Source organism: Eutrigla gurnardus (genome assembly GCF_963514095.1).
Source record: "Eutrigla gurnardus genome assembly, chromosome: 19".
NCBI lineage: Eukaryota > Metazoa > Chordata > Actinopteri > Perciformes > Triglidae > Eutrigla > Eutrigla gurnardus.
In genome coordinates this window covers 132284-149574 of record NC_139930.1, presented here as the reverse complement: position 1 = coordinate 149574, position 17291 = coordinate 132284, and the positions used below count along the sequence as shown (strand labels likewise).

Below are 17291 nucleotides of genomic sequence, written 5' to 3'. Positions count from 1 at the left end.
ACTGCTAATGTCAGTTATTACTGTTTTTTCTGTTGTTTCACAGGTGGTTGGGCAGTCATCACCTGTCCATGTGGGGTTGTGTATTCAGTGAAATTCAACCTTAGAGCAGAGAGTCCACGTGACTTTGTGGATCTCTTGCTGTCCTGGAAACACTTTCCCAATGTGTCAGTGTACGATTATGCCAGGGGGCTGGCACTGCATGCCAACCGCCGACAGCCAGGAATCTTTGCCCCTTTTCAAGGCAGGTTACTGGATCCCACCCCAGAGAACGTTGATCAGGCCTCAGAGGGCAAGGTTCATGTCAACATGCCTTGGCTGAAACTTCCTAAGATGCCAGCTGACAAAGATAGCCACCCTCTCACTGGGTCCTCACAGCATTTTGCTTTAAATTATGTGTTCCACCAGGGCAACAGCAAAGACCAGAGGGAGGTTCTGAGAAAGCTGGAGCTTGTGCCTGAGCTTGCTGGTCTTATTAACAGCCAGTGTGTGGAGCAGCTGTTTTCGGGGATGAGAAAGAACAACTACTTTTTGAATGTGACAACCCCATCAACACACATATTTCTACAAAGAAATATACTCCATCACTACAACATCGCAAGGAACCAAAAAATGAAAAGACAGTACAGCAAGATTGTTCCTCCAGATGTTGTAATGCAGTGTGACAGCCATGGAAGGGTCGTCTTAGGTATGCTATTGAAAATGTACGCACATTTGTTGTTTTCATCTACTTTAGACAATCATTTATGTTACATTTCTTTCAATAGCTCATTCCCCATCAGCTGGAATGACAACAGGGTCATCTGTCAAAGAACAAGCAGAGTCTCAAGAGTGTGAGTCATTGCTCTATATTACACATCATTCAAAGGAGAAATGTGACAATTCACACTTAATTTTTACTTTTCTGTTGTTGCTTTTTTCACTAGTAAATGATGGCAGTGAGCAGAGACCTCATGGAGACTTCACTAGTCTCCACAAGTTGTCAGCACATAAAGCATGCTGGGGACAGGAACTCCAAGACAGCCAGGAACAACTGGTAAAGTCAAACATTGTGCCACTGTGGTTATCTATGAATGTCATTCATATAATCACATGCATGTATGAACCCTTTGTTTTCTTCCACTAGCTGTTTCAGGTCTTGGATCATGAGACCAAAAGTCCTACTCAGCACCTTGCAATGGTGAATAACATCATCCTTACCCGCTTTGACTTTTGGAGTCTGGGTTTGGAGCGGGACATTGATGGAACGGTAGGCATAGAGAATGTGCTGTGCTGATATGGATTATGTAGTTTTTTCAAAATCTTTTGATAATTTCTGTTTATGTGTTTTACTAGATCCTGAACTGTTGTCTTAAAGTGATCGAGAAGGTAGCATACCTCTTGTGAAATATTTAATTCAAATGGATTGGATAGTATAGTTCAACAATCAATATATTTTGACAGTAAAAGATTAACAAACTCTGTGTTACAGAGAGTAGAGAATGTGTTTGCTGCAGACAGCTATGTTATTGCCACTTGGTTCCCACCATCATCAACGAACCCCATGGATCACCTGCCGGTAATTTGTCTGAACATTTTGCTTTTGTGAGTAAAGTCTGAGCATTTCATATTCAGCTACTGATGTCTTTCTACAGAACAATGCAGCCAGTCTACAGTGGATTCTTCTCCCAGTGTTTGTACCTGGACATTGGATACTCTGTGTAAATACATTTATATTTTCCTCCTTTAATCTTTTGCTATAATTAAATGCATGTCAGCTTTGTTGAGATTTAAGTAACATTCCACAACTCAATGTATGTTATATTTGAATTTGAACATTTAACAGATACTGAGGCCACAGAATAGGGAGATTTTCTTTCTAGATCCCCTCTGTGGCAGCGGCTGGAGAGATGAGAGTAGAACCCGTCTATTCAGGTTTTTAGGGCACCTTGCATCATCCTATCTGGACAGTGGTAGTTCTGTTTTAAACCACTTGTCCTATTTTGTTTTTGTTTGTTTTGTTTTTTAATCAATGCTTCTGTTTTTATTTGATCTAAAATATTCCATGCATTAACTATTTTAAATTCATTAAACAGATGGAAACAGAACTCTATATCGTATTTGAGTTGGGCAGTTCTGTTTAAGCCCGTTCCAAGTTCCAACCTCTTACTTATTTAGTTTTAACTGCATTTGAATCAAAAGTTGATTTTATTTGATTTACTTTTATTTACTTTGGCTTACTCTTTGTACAGACACATTGCTCACAGCCTATCTCCCGGCCCCTGGAGGAAGCTCGGTGTGAATGATGTTCAGGTGAGACATTACTTAATAGCATTTGCTAACATTTACTATTTTCTTGCCAATCTTTTATTAAAAAACCTTGTTCACAGCTCAGGGTCTAACAAAGCAAGGGTGCTCCAACAACTGTGGCGTGTTTGATTTGATGGTAAGACCTATTCAGTATGTTATATCATTGCTGTTATCTGCAAAATGTTTGCTTGCTACATTCAAAACACATTATTTGTATTGAAAAATTGTATCCTTGGGGAATATGCATGACATTACATTAACCAGTACCTCTTGACTTACAGTATGCTCTGTACATTGTAATGGGGGCCAATTGCGACTTCAGAGAGGTATGTTAAAATTGTGACACATTACATTTAGTATAAAAGGTATTATTTTTCGCAACATATTTGAATCTTCCTGCATTTCCTTCTTCAAAGGAAAACATGCTGCAAATTAGGAGATGGTGGTGTCTTGTTCTCCTGCAGAACTTTCCCATGCCGTAAGTGCACTCAATATCACACTTCAGAATCAGATCCTTTTAAATAACCAGTTTTACTCATTGTCAACAGACCAACATGAATGTTTTCATAGTGAATATATGTTGTCATTAAATCACCAAGGTCTGAGGAAGACAGATTGCAGGAAAGAAAAAGACGAAGAGAGCAAAAAGGAAAACAGGTGAGAGGTAATTTGATTAATTAGTCTTGTAGTCAAACTATTGCTTTCAGACTAAAGCATAATCCCTCCACTTATTTCAGGATCTGGAAGTGGTCCCTCCAAAAAAGTTCATCCTTTCAGAATCTGTCTCTGAAGCATCAGGTATTGTTCAAAGCAGTATTATTGTACACACATCCATCAAGGTTGTAGAGGAGGATGTCATAGAGCTGGTTTTGCAGTCATTTCTCAATTTTCATTAAACCAGTATACTTGAAATAAGCCACTGATCTTTTTTACATCTTGCATTGTTGTTGTGCCTTTAAGAACTACAATCTGTTTCCTTTCTAGCGGAGGCTGAGAACTTGCCGGAACTGGGAACAGGGAACGGAGTATGTTACCTGCTGTGGGCTTTTCTTATTTCACCATTTTCTGCCTTCTCCAATCTTTATTTTAATAATTATTTTCTTTATTTTTCATAGGAGGATGCTCTGCTTAGGGACACCACTGAGGCAGCAAGGTGGTGTCGGTCAAAAGCATTCAAGGGAAAAATGTCCCTTCCCCAGGTCATCACCATGGACGAGGAAGATCGCTTGAGGGCAGTGGAGCTGCTACGCATGTCTGATGGCCTGGATGAAGAGGAGATAAATGATCTCAGGGAACCGTTCTTGTTCCTTTTTAGTTTGCAGGAAGATTATGATGACTTTTGTATGAACATGATGGACACAAGGCAGATGCAGGTTGTTTCTGCATTTGAAAGAAGTGACAGACAGGAATAAATAAATAAAGCTATTCAAGTGTCAATGGCACAAACATCACTCAGTCTTCGATCTCCTTAATGAAGCTGATATAATTGAGTGTACACATTTTTTTTACATGTGTCTATACTGTTTGTCACACTCACTTGGGGGAAATGCTATGGTAGAATTCATTGTTTATTTATTTTTTAAATATTGGCAGCATGGATAAAATAATGGACTTAGAGTAAAAAAAGAAGCCCAATATTAAGTCCTGATTTCACTTCACTGTTCCAGTTCAGGGCTGCACGGTGGTGTAGTGGGTAGCACTCTCGCCTCACAGCAAGAGGGTCCTGGGTTCGATTCCCGGGTCAGCCTGGGTTCCTTCTGTGTGGAGTTTGCATGTTCTCCCCGTGTAAGCGTGGGTTCTCTCCGGGTTCTCCGGCTTCCTCCCACAGTCCAAAGACATGCAGGATGGGGATAGGTTCATTGATGACTCTAAATTGCCCATAGGTGTGAATGTGAGCGTGAATGGTTGTTTGTCTCTACATGTCGGCCCTGTGATAGACTGGCGTCCTATCCAGGGTGTACCCTGCCTTCGCCCAATGACAGCTGGGATTGGCTCCAGCCCCCCTTGCGACCCTGAATACAGGATAAGCGGTAGACAATGGATGGATGGATGGATGTTCCAGTTCAGCTGGCCAGAGGAACACAGGTTTCGAGTTCAGTAGGAGCTGAACCTCAGTAAAAAGGTGTGTGTGAAGTTGTGAGGGCTCATGAAAATGTACACGTATTACCATTATTTTGTTATTATTATTTATTACTATTATTGTGTTGGCTGGTATTTACATTTAAGCCTCAAAAATATATTTGTTTTACCAAAGAACTACACCAGACCTGATCCTGATATAAATCATAATGAAAGGTCCCCCCATACAAAAGTGTTTTGAGCTAAACCCAGAGGTGTGGCATATCGGGACAGAGCTGATCAAACAATGGTACCTAATACATTTGACTTAATTATTAGCTCTCTCTCTCTGTATTTTAATGAAATCCAGCTAACACGTGAATTGAAATTGTATCGTTATTCTACATCAATGCGTGGGTTTTATGCCACTCTGGCCGTAGGTGCTGCATTGATGTTTGACAATGTGCTGCCCAAACTCCGCCACCAGATGGCGCCCGCGCGGTGGGCGGAGTCAAACGTTTAACTCCGCCCACGTTGAGCCACGCCCCGATCTGCGTACTGCAGCCAGGGGCTTCTCAACGAACCGGCGAGGGGGCGGTTCTGTGTTCAAGTTGGATCAATTGGATAGACGTCCTGCGAAGTGGGCGGGACTTGAGTTTCGCTCTGCCGTTTCCAACATGGCGGCCGGGCCAAAAACGATCTCATTTTACAGTTAAACAACACGCTAAAGCATGTTTCTGAAAACATTTGAGGCGGGAAATGTGTAGTGCAGTAACAGAATCTGGATTCATATTTGATCAACACTGCCTAGTTTGATAGTTTGAACAAAGTTACTGGAGCCGGCCGAGTTGCGTTGGACGGACTTCATTTGCATAAAGTTCAATCTATCGAACTTTATGCAAATTCACATACGGCGATGGGGCCGTCAACTCGACGTGCCGTATCCATCATGCGGAGCTCCTGCTCTACGTAGACAATGAATGGGATCCGTTGATTTGACGTCCGTTGCCGGAGTTGGTGTGTCTGTACCTTGAGGGGGGGTCGCCTTGCCATGGCGACGGGGGAAAACAGAACGTTGATGAGCCAAACCAGCCGCGAGGATTTCCCCTTATCATAAGCGCTGCTGCCCTCCTGTTTAGGCCTATCATTAGAGCCGCTAGTTAAATTGGTGCGCCATAGTGTGGGAAACACCTTGGCTGTGTCCGAAATCACTCCCTACTCCCTATATAGTGCACTATATAGGGAGTTCGCCATTTTGTAGGGGTGTCCGAATGTGTAGTGAGCATTACTATTCCCTATATAGTGCACTCGAAGTTTCCCACAATGCATCGTGGAAAGTAGTGTACAGCCGATGGTCACTAGCCGAGCAAATATACCATCATGCATTGCGCTGAAAGACAAATCGCAAAGCGAGGAGAGGAGAGAGAGCAGGAAAAAGCGGAGGAAATATGAATAATCGTACAATAATAAATGTTAATATTTAATATAGGCTATGTATTGCAGAGCAGAACAAGACGACACAAACGGCCAAAGTGTGATGTTTTCCTTTATCTACTTAAAAAAAAACGCGATATATATTAATTATTTATATGAGACTTTGGGCGAGCGGCGACAGGCGGCCGGGGCCGGCGACAGTTGGCGGTGGCCGGCGACAGTTGGCGGTGGCCGGCGGCGGTGGTGTCCGCGGCGGCCGGTGATAGGCGGCGGTTGGCGGCGACAGTTGGCGGTGGCTGTGGCGGCCGGCCGGCCGGCGATAAGCTGCAGTGGCCGGCGACAGGCTGCGGTGGCTGGCCGACGAGAGGCGGCGGCGGCGGGGTCTTCGTCCGTCAAAAACCGTCACTCAAACCAAAGCGCCGTAGGACAGTCTGAAAACTATAAAGATGCGGAGATGAGGGACAGATTGTGGCGAGCGATCGCCGAGGAGTTTGGGATCGGGGACGGACTGCAGCCTGTTCAGGTCTTGTGGATCGCGGAGATGTGGGGTGCCGGTAGTGCTGCAACCTGGTCCTGAAGTCCACCTGGACCCGATCGGCATCGTTGAAAATAAAAATAGCAGTGAGGACGATGTAGTGATCGTCTCATTATTGAAAATTATTTTTTTCTCAAGAAATGAGACGGCCACGGAAACCCCTTATTGCTGGAGGACTCGTTCTTTTGGTTTTGTAAATTTTCGCAACGAATAGGCTATGTATTAAAACATAATTATCCTGGTAATTTCTCTGCGTGAGACTTAAGAGCCGTTGGCGGAATCTGACACGTATTAATTATGCATCAGGACAACGTCATCAACGGCGCCGAAAGAAATCCCCGAAAGTGTTTTTTCATTTTGCCTTTGAGTCCACTATATAGTGCCCTCCATAGAACTACCCTATATAGGGAGTAGGGAATGATTTCGGACACAGCCCTTGTTGTTATCGTCAGAGCCCTGCTTCGCTTGTGTTCGTGCATGTGCGTCAAGGACGTCTGGCGTCAAGCGCGCCCTCGCGTGGACTGGCGGGGAATTACGGGTTCAAAACGCAATTAATTGCAATTAATTTATTTTAATCAAGTAATTTCTTATCGATTATCGATTATCGATTAATTGTTTGCATCCCTATCCTACACACATGTGGCAGAGCCCTCCTCCTCCTCCTACACACATGTGACTTAGCCCTCCACCTCCTACACACATGTGGTGGAGCCCTCCACCTCCTCCTACATACATGTGACAGACAGTGTTGGGCAAGTTACTTCAAAAGTGTAATGCATTATTTATTACTTGTTACTGTCATTTCAAAGTAATTCGTTACATTACAATATTACCTCGCTGCCGCCCCTCAGCTGTTGATCATCGGTGTGACTGCCGGGGTCGGCTGCGCTCTGACTGACCGGGAGCCGCTCATGGAGACTGCTAACAACAGCGCTTAATTAACATAGTGTAGAGTTACACGGACGGCTTTCACACTTTTCCAAAAGTGGAGCGTATGCCCATCTTGCGATCGCGAATGTAGAGTCAATTGATTTCAGGTTTAAAATGCATTGTAACGCGCGTTACTGAGATTTGTACCGAGTAAAATATTACCAGTTTTTTTCTTGTAATTCCTTACATTACCGCGTTACAGCAAAACGTAATGCATTACTTTTGTAACGCGTTACTCCCAACACTGGTGACGGAGCCCTCCTCCTACATACATGTGGCGGAGCCCTCCTCCTCCCACACACATGTGGTGGAGCCCTCCACCTCCTCCTACATACATGTGACGGAGCCCTCCTCCTCCTCCTACTTACATGTGACGGAGCCCTCCTCCTCCTCCTACTTACATGTGACGGAGCCCTCCTACACCTCCTACTGTCGCAATGAGCTGGTTTTGAGACGAGCGGCCAGACTGCAGACGCAAACACGACGGATCAAATAACGCCCAAGTTGAAACTGTAGGAAAAAAGACCCAAGATGGCTGAAGGGTGCTGAAGGGGGGGAGGATGCTGCAGGAGAAGGATTTTAGTTTTGTTAGATAAATCCACAGAAAAGACAACAAGGAAGAACAGCTTGTGCTTCATCGCTGATGTCACGAGGTGAGTCGAGGATGGCTCGGCTCACCTCTCCTCCACTCTCCCAGTAAGCCCACTCCCTCAGGGATGTGATGGTCAGCACTGTCCCACACAGGAGTCCTGCCACCAGGATGGACACGAACCACAGGAGCCACACCAGATTAAAGTAAATACAATCATAATTGTGTAACCTGCATAAAGAATCAGGTCACCAACCCTGTATATGTCATTTCGACATTTTCAGTACACCTCCACCACGGTAGGAGGCAATGTTTCTCCATAGGTGTTTGTGTCTGTATGAGCTTAAGTCAGATACCCGATCAGTGGAAGATTATTTAACTGGGTACTAGACTTCTTTTCTGAAAGAAAGTTCAGAGTTAAAGTAGGGCTGGAGATATCCGAAGAATATGACATAGCTAATGGAATTCCCCAAGGAAGTCCCATCAGTCCAGTGTTATTTAATGTGATGATTAATGACATTTTTATAAATCTAGATCAAAGGATTTGTTCATCCTTATATGCAGATTATGGAGCTATTTGGATTAGGGGGAGAGATGATGCAAATGTTTTTAAAAAGATAAAGGAGGCTATTCTAAAAGTTGAACAATGGTCATATAATTGGGGTTTCAAACTTTCAACCGCTAAATCTTGCTATTACTTCACCAGGAAGAGAAAGATAGAGGAACAGAGTTAGTTTATATGGACAACCAATAGAAAAAGTGAAGGAATTTAAGTACTTGGGGATATGGATCGATGAAAGGTGTACATGGAAGTTGCATGTCGAAAAACTAGAAACAAAATGCAAAAAAGTAGTTAATTTAATGAGAGCTATATCTGGATATAACTGGGGAGCAGATAAACAGGCATCAATAGATATATATATAAGTCATTGATGAGATCAGCAATAGACTATGGATGTTTTGTATATGGAGCAGCAGCCAAATTACACCTAAACAAAATTGAAAGAATGCAAAATAAAGCCTCGAGACTCTGTATTGGTGCAATGAGGACAACTCCAATTAATGCCGTGCTGGTGGAATCAGGTGAAAGCCCACTAGAGTTCAGAAGGGACAAACTTTCATTAGCATACTGGATTCGATGAGGGTGTGGGGTTGAAATCATCAAAAGTGTCTTAAACGAATGTAGGGAATATAACAGTTTTAAGGGAAATGGCTTTGGATGGAAGATAAAAGATAAAATTGAAAAATATGGTATTAAAGAAATTTGTTTTAACTCCTCTTTGCCATTAAGTAATGTCCCACCATGGCTTTTCCCTAAAGTTAAGGTTGATTTTAGTATTATAAACCTAAAGAAGGATTGGATGGAAAGGGAAATAGGACACTGTGCAAATCAGTAAAGAATCATTTTTACAGGTGTTTACAGATATTTACTGATGGCTCAAAAGATCAAAACGATCGTGTTGGTACAGGAGTTTTCATCCCGCTTTTTCAAATTCAAATGAGCAATAGGATAACAAATCAACTATCAGTTTATTCGGCAGAGATGATGGCAGTAATTTTTGGGTTTCAGTGGGTGGAGGAAGTCAGACCAGACAGGGGGGTGATGTGTGTGGACACTGCAGCAGTGCTATTGAGCCTACAGACCATGAAGTCACTCAGGGAAGATTTGGTATATGAAGTCCTTCACTGTCTGTTCAGAATTCAGAGAATGGGGATCGAGTTAGAATTCTGCTGGGTACCTGCTCATGTGGGAATTACTCTTAACTAAACTTTGGATCCCTGGGTGGTTTCCACCCTAGCCCAGGGTTACAAACTTCAGTTCCGACGCCGGCCCCCTGCCTTTGGCAAGATGACCGGCAAAAAACCTAGCCCTTGACCAAGGGGACAATCGAGCCGATGGATCCCCGGCTTCAGCCCGGGGGGTTCTACTCGACTTACTTCCTGGTCACAAAGAAATGCGGTGGGCTGCGGCCAGTCCTCGATCTAAGGGGCCTCAACAAGTTTTTAAAAGTCTTGCCATTCCACATGCTGCGCACAGCAGATGTCCTTCATGCCGTCGCCGAAGGAGACTGGTTCACCTCAGTCGACTTGAAGGACGCCTACTTTCATGTTCCTATTGTGCCTCATCACAGGAAGTTTCTTCGTTTTGCTTTCCAAGGCCGTCATTTTCAGTTCAGGGTGCTCCCGTTTGGGCTCTCCCTCTCCCCACGGGTATTCACCAGGTGCGTCGCAGCAGCTCTCTCGCCTCTGCAGTCGCAGGGCTTGAAGATCCTGCCATACCTGGACGATTGGCTAATTTGTGCGCCGACCCGGCTTCAGGCCGCCGAGGACACGGCTCGCCTTCTCTCTCACGTGTCTCAGCTCGGTCTGAGGGTGCACTGGGAGAAGAGCTCTCTGATCCCCTCACGGACCATAACCTTCAACGGTGTGGATCTGGACACAGTTACGATGGAGGCCCGGCCCTCGCCTCGACGCGTGGTCGATGTCCTCCATCATCTTTCCTTATTCCAAGGGGGCAAGTTGCTGCCCTACAGCCAGTTCCTTTGCCTCTTGGGCAAATTGGTGGCTGCCTCGACTGTCATTCCCCTGGGCTTGCTGTCACTACGCCCACTGCAGAGGTGGTTGAACAGCTTCCACTTAGACGCCAAGTGGCACAGACACAGGAGGCTCAGGGTGTCACAGCAGTGCCTGCGTGCCCTATTGCCATGGAGGGAGGAGTCATACCTGACGAGAGGTGTGCCCATGGGCTCTGTTCCATTTCGTTGCGAACTCGTCGCGACGGATGCCTGCCTCTCCGGATGGGGCGCGGTGTGGCAGAACAGGACGGTTCAGGGGCATTGGTCTGCTCGGGACGGCACAGAGCATGTCAATGTGCTCGAGCTACGGGCCGTGCACCTAGCACTCAAGCACTTCCTGCCATATCTGAAAGGCAAACATGTGCTTGTCCGGTCGGACAACACTGCGACGGTCTTCCACATAAACCATCAAGGGGGCACCAAGTCCGCACGGCTACTGCAGGTGTCCCAGGCTCTTCTAACGTGGGCCGCCCCTCGCCTGACCAGCCTACAGGCGGCGTATTTACCGGGGGATCGGAATCAGGTCGCAGACTTTCTCTCCCGTCACAGGCCTCCACCAGGAGAGTGGCGGCTCCACCCAGAGGTGGTGCACAACATTTGGGGTCTCTTCGGCAGAGCAGAGGTGGACCTATTTGCCTCGGAAGAGTCAGCCCACTGCCCACTCTGGTTCTCGTTAACGGAGACGACCAGCCCTCTGGGTCAGGATGCTCTGGCCCACGCATGGCCAGACAGCCTTCTCTATGCCTTCCCGCCACTTCCCCTGATCCTCCAAACGCTTCTCAGGGTGCTTCACCAGGGGCACAGCCTGCTCCTGGTGGCCCCCTTCTGGCCTGCCAGGACCTGGTTTCCCCTGCTGCACAAACTCTGTTGCGGGACACCCTGGCGCCTTCCAGAGAGGACAGACCTCTTGTCGCAGCTGGGGGGTCGGATTTGGCATCCCAACCCTTGCCGCCTTCGGTTGTGGGTTTGGCCGCTGCAGGGCCCAACCCGCTGCTGAGCGATTGCATAGAACCCGTCAGGAGAACTATTCTGAGTGCTAGAGCACCTTCTACCCGCCTGCAGTATCAGAACAGGTGGAAACTATTTTCCAACTGGTGTTCAGTGGAGAATGTTGATCCAGTGCACTGCTCCGTGCCTACCATCCTTAAGTGTCTGCAATCGCTCCTAGACAGTGAGCGGTCGCCTTCTACACTGAGGGTGTACGTGGCTGCTATTTCATCGCGGCACGCCAGAGTCGACAATGACACAGTGGGGAGCCACAGGCTGGTGTCCCTCTTCTTGAAAGGGGCGCTGAGATTGCGCCCTCCTAGCGCCCCTAGAGCTCCTGCATGGGACCTGCCCTTGGTATTGGACACCCTATGCTCGCCACCCTTTGAACCCTTGGCACAGGCAGAGCTGAGGTGGCTGCCTGCCAAAACTGCGTTTCTCCTCGCCATCACTTCAGCAAAACGTGTAGGTGAGCTGCACGCCCTGTCCGTGAGCAATTCATGCCTGAGATGGAACTCGGATGGCTCTGGTGTTACCTTGTGGCCGAACACGGCTTTTCTTCCTAAGGTGCTGGCGTGCTCGCACCTCAACCAGCCTATCCAACTGGCGCGGTTTGAACCCCCATTAGGGGAGGGGGGTATTAACCCTGAGCCGTTGTGCCCAGTACGGGCCCTTAGAGCCTACGTAGACGCTACTGCAGGCATAAGGCTGTCCGACCAGCTCTTTATCTGTCACGGTGGACCTAGGAGGGGTCGTGCTCTGTCCAGACAGTGCCTGTCCCACTGGACGTCATAGCCTTGGCATATGGGGCGAGCGGCCTCTCTTTACCATCCGGAGTAAAATGCCACTCTACTAGGAGTGTCTCCACATCATGGGCTGTCCTGAGAGGAGTGCCCTTGGAGGTCATATGTGCTGCAGCCTCATGGGCATCACCAAGCACATTCTCCAGATATTACAGTGTGAATGTGGCTACCCCCCATCCATTGGGCGTGGTTCTCCGCCGAACTCCCTCCACCTCACCCGTATAGGTGGGTATTCCGGATTCCTCGTGACTCTGTTGGTATGAGTCATCCAGTGTTAAGCACTGCCTCTGGCGGTCAGTAAGGATGAAATAGAACGAAAGTTACGACTGTAACTACGGTTCTATGAATCCTGGATGACCGCCAGAAATCCAGGTCACTCAGAATCTCGTGAGCCGCAAGAAGATTCTGTATGAAGCGATCTCGCGGATGACACCTGAACTTATACCTGAGCCGGGGGTCATCCGAGGCAGGAAGCTCACAGCTGTTAGGATTCTGTGACTCTCAAGTAGGAGACTGTCCGGCAGGAGTAGGAGGCTGTGGCTCCAGGCGTTGGCGTCCTATCTGGGTATCGGTCGAGCAAATGTCTGGGTTAAATTCCATGTCATTCCAGCACCAACACATGTTCCCACCCTCCATGATGGATTCTGCTTTCCTTATCTGGAACAGTAAGGGTATACACAGTTTTAAGGAATATTGATAATACATTTGATAAATTTTCCCAATTGACCCAAAAATGGAATATCCCACAAACCCATTTATTTAGTTATTTACAAATTCATAATTTTATGCATGGGTGGTACCCCCAGTTCCCTAATTTACCCTCTGAAACGAACCTAGTCCGAATTCTTAAATGTGCACAACAGATGAATAATTAAAGTGACATATAATATACTGTCAACGTTTTCATTTTTCCTTTCTCTCCATTATAAGATCCCAGTGGGAAGTTGATTTGGCGTCTGAAATAATAGATCACAATTGGCATGGGCTCCTACAATTTAAGGTTCTACACTGCATCTAAGAAAAAAGAAAAAGTTGGACAATCGATGTACGATCCCTTGATGCAAGAGAGTAACAGGATCCCTCATTCATACTCTTTGGACTTGCCCACTTTTTCATAATTACTGAACATTTACATTTGATACATTTTCAGATGTTTTCAGAGCAAAAGAGATCCCTTCTCCTTTGGTTACAATTTTTGGATTAGTGCCAGAGGACACACTCCTTCTGGAAACAGGAAGCCCCTCCAACGCAAGTCCAGTGAGCTAGAGAATTTATGAGGTTTTTACACGACAGGTACATTTATAAAACAAGGCAACCATTTCTGACATATATGGAAATGCTAAGACTGTCTACCCTTCATGACTCATTTGTGTTAAACTTTTTTTTTTTTGGTTGTTTTGTTTTTCACTTAAGTTTAGTTTTGTATAACCTATTGTTTTGCTTAGTTTACTTGTTTCCTTTAGAGGGGTGGCAAGAGTTGTTAAAGGGATAGTTCGGAATTTTGGACATAAGACCTATTTTCCAACTCAGCCGGTGTGTTCGAGACGTCTGGAGATGTTTTCAAGAAATTTCATTCAGTTCTTCTAGTTGCCGAGTTCGCTTGTGCTATGGCTAGTGCAAGTCAATCGTTCTAGTTAGCATGGCATTAAAAACACTCATACCAACTCCACAGTGCACCCGAGGCAAATCAATTAAAACACTAGACTGTCCATGTACATATCTGTGTTGATAGAATAATATTTGAAACAAAACTAACCTCGCATCGCATGAATCATCCATTTTTTGAGGGACTAGTTTCTCAGTAGCAGCGGAATTTTACTTTGCTCCGTCGGACTCAAAACTCTAAGACGCGCTGCTTGGAATCCAGCCGGTAAATACACACCTGAACACCGCCGATTTGTCGGCCCTTAAGCCCCCAAGGCTGTCTGAAAAGCCATCGGAGCTCACTCAAACACCGGGCAGCACACCGCCCCGCGAACCCACAATTACGCACCGTGAACCCGAACCTCTGCGCCGTCCGGAGAACCGTAAACCCTCGGACGCGTTGCGGGGATTCCCTCCGGTAAATAGACACATGAAGACCGCCGAATATTCGGGCCTCGTGCCCTCAGAGCTGGGTGAAAAGCCCTTGGTCCTCTCAAACACCGGGCAGCCCACGGCCACGCGAATCCACACATGCGGACTCTCCGTCAGACTTAAAACTCTAAAGGCGGGTCCACACCGCACCGACTGCCCGACTCGCGTCGGGAAATGAAGTCGGGCTACTTAATATGGCCGACTCGAATGGCGGATTACACATTTGAATCGGCTGAAATGAACGCCGACGTGGGCCGATTCGAGCGACCACACCAAGGAGACTCATGTCACGGACGCCGACTCTCTCAAAGACGCCGATTTTCGGTCTGGTGTGGACCCGCCTTAAGACGCGCCGCTCGCAATCCAGCCGGTAAACACGCGGCTCAACATCGCCAAACTCCCGGCACTTGTGCCCCCAAGGCTGTCTGAAAAGCCCTTGGAGCCTGCCGTTACAATTGATTTGCCTCGGGTGCACTGTGGAGTCGGTATGAGTGTTTTTAATGCCATGCTAACCAGAACGATTGACTTGCGCTAGCCATAGCACAAGCGAACTCGGCAACTAGAAGAACTGAATGAAATTTCTTGAAAACGTCTCCAGACGTCTCGAACACACCGGCTGAGTTGGAAAATAGGTCTTATGTCCAAAATTCCTAACTATCCCTTTAAAGAAACACAGACATGCAAACTTTTGTATTTTGTTCTGTCCTCCATTGAATGTATTTCACTGTTATTATGTTGTCGTGACCCCCCCCCCTCCCCCCAAAAAAAGATAAAAAATAAATATAATCATATTTAACAATTCACAAAAGCTGTTTGATACCAGATGTCAAACCTTTATTCAGTCAGTTAAGTCATTGTTACAGCACCCACAACACTCGGAATGTCAGAATCTTCCAAACTGTTATGAATGGCGAGTTTATGTGATCTGCACCAAATAAAGTGATCTGTACCAAAATAGTAAATAGTAAACTGTGTTCAGCAACCAAAACTATGCCCTATGATGCATTTAAACAAATATGTTGGACAGTCCTGTATCAACCAAGGGAGCAAAGCCTTTCAACTAAAAACAACTTGTTTCTTATCGATACTCTTTAAAGATGACAGAACATAGAAATATGTCCAACAATAAATGCTAATGTTTGGTTAAACAAGAGAACTTTGTCTTCCACATAGTTGACGCCTTTAGTGACTTTCACAAAATATTTACATGTAAATGCAGAAAATGTTTTATTGATGATCAGATCGTTTCTGCACACAAAGCAGATTTCAGATTGACACTTTGTTCTGTAGATGAAAACTTGAACCTTTGTTCTGTAGATGAAAACTTGAACCAAATGCGTTTGACTATAAAGACTGTGATGTGACGCTGGGAGTCTAAACCTGGCCATCCTTCATCTAGATCTCTATAGATTGTTGAGCTCCAGGAGGGTTTGGTCCAACACCTGGTGCATGTCCAGGTTCTCATCTTTGGCCTCGTAAAGTTTCTCTGGTGGACAAAACAAAATCACACGTGAGACTTCTGTCTAGAACAAGAGATATAGAAAAAGGAATCTAAGCATTGTTTTACATAAAAGACATGAGAACTTTAATCAAAAGAGAATCATGAAATGCTGCTTTAGAGGAGACATTGTCAGGTTCATACTTGCATTCAGGGTTTCTACGAGAGCATGTGTACATGCTTTAATGTTACAACAGATGCTTTATCATCATTTTATCTCATCCTATCTGTCAGAATAAACCAGTATTCACAACCCGCCCTCACTATCAAGGCATCAAATAATCATTTTGGTTTGTTCTCCTTGGTGTCATTTAATGTGTGAGCATTTGTATGCAGCTGCATTGTGGGTAGAGCAAACAGACAGGGCAAAGAGAGGGAGGGAGAGAGGAGGTGGACAGGTCAAACAAACACAGGACTAAGTCCAGTAGACCATTAGTGTCCTGTGGCAAGCTAGAAGGAAATATTGACATTTTGTCACCTCAGTCGTTAGTCAAGTAAATGTAAACCAAGCTATTTTCCTAAAAAAAGGGGGCCACTGAATTGCACAAATCTCTGGTGCCTTTCATCCCACCTGATGAACAAGGTTCACCAGCATCGCTGAACACAATCAAGGATTTTTAAGGATGTTAAAATGTGGATTGCAGAAACCAGCGAACATTCAAACAGGCCTCTATCAGAGCCTCAGGCTTCTCAAAAATATTACCAGGATGAAATATTGCCATGTGACAGTGTATCAAACCTGAGCAGCAGAAAATATGGACCAAAATCTAATGTCTCAACAGCCTCATCTGCACGACTCAAGGCAGAAGCTGAAATGGCTGCTTTGCTTGCCCGTCAAATGTTGCTTCAGAAAAGGCACGCTCTTGAGGCACAAGAGGGCCAATTAAGGAAACAAAAGGAACAACTTCCGCTCGATGCAGACATAGCCGCATCCATGAAGCTAAAGTTAATGTTTTTTTTAACGCTGAAGATTGCCTGCATTATTTGGAACAGTACACCAGGGGGCAACCAAAACAACTTGTCAGAAGCTGTCAACACATGCTTGATGGCACTGGATATTCAAAGGCAAAGACTTTACTGCAGGAGCACTTTGAAAATGAGTACATGATAGCATCTGCTTATATAGGTAAAGTTTATTCATGGCCATCCATTAAGGCAGAAGATGGAAAAGCCTTACATGCATACAGTCTGTTCCTGCATGGGTGTTGAAATGCTATGAATGAGGTTCACAGTCTGTGTTAACTAAATACACCTGCCCATATGCTCACTGTGATTAAAAAACTGCCTTTTAAGCCGAGAGAGACATGGCGGACATTGGCTTGCGACATCTAAGAAAGGTATCGCAGGAGAGCAACAATTGGTGATATTGTGGCTTTTTTGGAACGTCAAGTGAAAATTGTAATGGATCCTGTACAAACATACAAGATACACCAGTGTCGATAACAAACAGGGATGGCAGCATGTCAAGCTCTGTCCAACATTCATGTGTGAAAGGCAGTAGCTTTGCCACTACTGTCAC

General features: G+C 45.6%; 1 long non-coding RNA gene across 1 annotated transcript; it reads left to right on the top strand.

Annotated features, from left to right (window-relative positions):
• Positions 1–436: 436 nt before the first annotated feature.
• On the top strand, positions 437–1023 carry LOC311029827. The gene is made up of 3 exons (XR_014598916.1): positions 437–685; positions 765–830; positions 924–1023. It is a non-coding gene; the product is annotated as an uncharacterized lncRNA (long non-coding RNA).
• Positions 1024–17291: the final 16268 nt, after the last annotated feature.